The sequence below is a fragment of the Piliocolobus tephrosceles genome, unplaced genomic scaffold (genome assembly GCF_002776525.5).
Source record: "Piliocolobus tephrosceles isolate RC106 unplaced genomic scaffold, ASM277652v3 unscaffolded_33556, whole genome shotgun sequence".
Classification (NCBI taxonomy): domain Eukaryota; kingdom Metazoa; phylum Chordata; class Mammalia; order Primates; family Cercopithecidae; genus Piliocolobus; species Piliocolobus tephrosceles.
Genome location: NW_022317150.1, coordinates 1 through 3,334, shown reverse-complemented (window position 1 = coordinate 3,334; position 3,334 = coordinate 1). Strand labels below are relative to the sequence as shown.

The window sequence follows — 3,334 nt, the reverse complement described above, 5'->3', positions numbered from 1 at the left end:
GCATGAACTCTTGATGCAAATACTCATATGGATGGATTTTAAAATTACGTTGATGCATGAAAGAAGGCAGACACAAAAGAACACAGGTATAATTTCATTTCTAGAAAATGGTTAAAAAGGAAATGGGTGCCGGGCGCGGTGGCTCAAGCCTGTAATCCCAGCACTTTGGGAGACCGAGACGGGCGGATCACGAGGTCAGGAGATCAAGACCATCCTGGCTAACACTGTGAAACCCCATCTCTACTAAAAATACAAAAAACTAGCCGGGCGAGGTGGCGGGCGCCTGTAGTCCCAACTACTCTGGAGGCTGAGGCAGGAGAATGGCGTAAACCCGGGAGGCGGAGCTTGCAGTGAGCTGAGATCTGGCCACTGCACTCCAGCCCGGGCGACTGAGCCAGACTCCGTCTCAAAAAAAAAAAAAAAAAGGAAATGGACCTGAATTGGCAGCGACTTCTTGGGGCCGAGGGTTGAAAGACTGATGAACTGCAAAGGGGTACAAGAAACCTTGGGTTGCAGGGAAATTGCTCTATCTTGGTTGTGGCAGTAGTTCCATTAGTGTATGCATTTGTAAACATGCATTGAATTACACATTTTAAAGTGATGCAATCTGTTGTACCTAAATTATAACTTAATAACATTGATTTCATCATCTTAATTTCTCCATACTAGCAATTAGCAGCTAGAAAATGAAATGCAATAAAACGTAATAAAGATTAATAGCCGGAATCATTACATGCTTAAGAATATATACAGTGAAGGAGGTACAAGGCCCCTAAAAGCAATTGGTGAGAAAAATGAAAGAAGGCTAAATAGAGAAATATATGTCATTTTCATTGATTGGAAGATTCCATGTTGTTAGCATATTACATCAACACAATTCTGATTAATATTTCTAATAGGAGATTTTAGAGAAATTTAAAAGCTAATTTCAAAATGTATTTGAAAATCAAAGAACCTAGAATAGGCAAGTTGGTCTTGAAGAAGCAATAAGTTAGAGGACTTACTCTGCTAGACTTCACACCTGATATTAAAGCTACAGTAATTTAAAAACGGTAGTACTCGTGTAAGTATTCATAAATATATCAAAGTAAAAGAATACAGATTCAAACAATATGCCCACATATGAACAGTTATTTAATTAGTAGAATCTTTTTTATTCATAAAAACATCCCTCAAAGCAAAAAAGTTTTCCAACCACACACAGGAGGGGTATGAGTAGGGGAAGGTGTCTGTCCATCTATCCCTGGCCCCCAGCCCATGTGGTTTTGGCAGCAATGAGGGGTGTGGCGTAATGGCCCCTGAAATTAAAATAGTATGTGTGTGTATGAGAAGGAAAGGGGGGCAAACTGTGGGGAGCGGTTGAGGGGAAGGAACAAAGGAGGTCAGTACTGGGAACGCTGAAGGAGGGAGGCCATTTCAGAACATTTATTGTTGGTGAAACTGCCCTGGACACCTTCTTTGCCCATGAGCGGGCCTAGCGTCTTGGCAGTCATGGTGCCAGTGACATTGAAGGTGGGAGCTCCACCGATGCTCTTCGTTTGAAGATCCACGGTCAATTCCCCATCCTGCAGCAGTGAGTCCGGGACCACAGTACATTTCTAGCCCCCAGTGTCAGCCCATTCACAAAAAAGGCTTGACCGGTCTTTGCCAACCAGGACACCAAGCTCAGCTGACGTGATGTTCATGAAGGTTTTCCCTGGGATGGTGGCCCAGATGGAGGGCGAGTCCTTGTCACCCACGATGGCCGCGTCCTAACAGGTCCGGTCCGCCACGAGGCTGTGGATAGAGGCATCCGCCTGGCCTTGTGCTGCTGCGGGGGCTCCTCTGGTGGCTGCTGCTGGGGCCGCCTGGGCTGGCGGGCAGGGGAGGCGGAGAGCTCGGGGCAGGCACTGCCCTCCTCACCATGGCTCTGCTAGCTGTGCAGCGGCCCTCGCACCGTCGTATATTTCTAATATATATATAATACATACTATACTTTAAGTTCTAGGGTACATGTGCACAATGTGCAGGTTTGTTACATAGGTATACATGTGCCGTGTTGGTTTGCTGCACCCATTAACTCGTCATTTACATTAGGTATTTCTCCTAATGCTATCCCGCCCCCAGGACCCCCCTCCCAGGACAGGCCCTGGTGTGTGATGTTCCCCGCGCTGTGTCCAAGTGTTCTCATTGTTCAGTTCCCACCCGTGAGTGAGAATGTGCTCGCACCGCCACTTCTAAATGTTTTAAAAACAAAGGCGCCAATGCCCTTCATTGGGGAAATGAAAGACTTTTAAGTAAAACGATTTTGAGTGAAATAATATTTGTTGTTTTAAAAAGTTAATATTAACAACCACTCTCCATCATACTTTGAAATTAACTTAACATGTGAAAGTTCAAATTAGAAACCTTGTAAAGGAAAATGGGAAATAGTTTCATGAACTTGGCATAGGAAAATATTTCTTAGACTAGATACCGTAGCACTCACCACAATAAGAAATCAAGTGAATTGCACTTCATTTTTAAAAACCTTCTGCTTATTATGTTGTTATTTAACAACTTAAAAGCTATCTGTAGACCAGAAATAGCAAATAATTATTTGCTATGTAATATAGCAAAAAGTATGTATATTTGAATGGATGCATTCAAAATATATAAAGAACTCCTATAGATTACAAAGAAAATCACAAACACCCCAGTATATCAATGAACATAAAAATCTGAGAAGATATTTCCCACAAGAAGATGTCTAACTGAACATCAGGCGTGAGGAAACCGAAATAGGATAGCACTACGCACCTGGTAGAATGGCTATAATTTAAAAGACCGAAAATATTAAGTGTGTGGGAATGTAGAGCAACTGGAAACGGCCTACATCTTTCATAACAATGTAAAGTAATACAATTACTTTGCAATACTCTGGGTCCCTTTTCTTCCAATTCACCAAGCAACTCCATCCCCAGCTATAGATACCCAGGAAAATAAGTATGTATCTTTACAGAAATAATTGTATGCGAATATTCATAGTTACTTATACACAGTAGCCAACAACTAAACCTGTCTCCCATCAGAAAAATGGACATCAAATTGTGTGATAATCATGCAATCAATAGGATATAACTTGGCCAAAACAAAATGAAACAAGGGAAAAACACAAAGAAATTAGTGTCATATATAACCACCTGAGTAGGAGAAGTGAAAACAAGAGAACATACTAAATGATTCCATTTGTTTATTTTTTTGCGATGGAGTCTCACTCTGTCGCCCAGGCTGGAGTGCAGTGGCACGATCTCGGCCTCTGACTCCCGGGTTCAAGAAATGTTCCCTGCCTCAGCCTCCCAAGTAGCTGTGATTA

General features: G+C 42.4%; 1 pseudogene; it reads right to left on the bottom strand.

The window, feature by feature from the left end:
* Positions 1-1,187: 1,187 nt before the first annotated feature.
* LOC113222692 lies at positions 1,188-1,852 on the bottom strand (annotated as a pseudogene).
* Between the last annotated feature and the right edge of the window lie 1,482 nt (positions 1,853-3,334).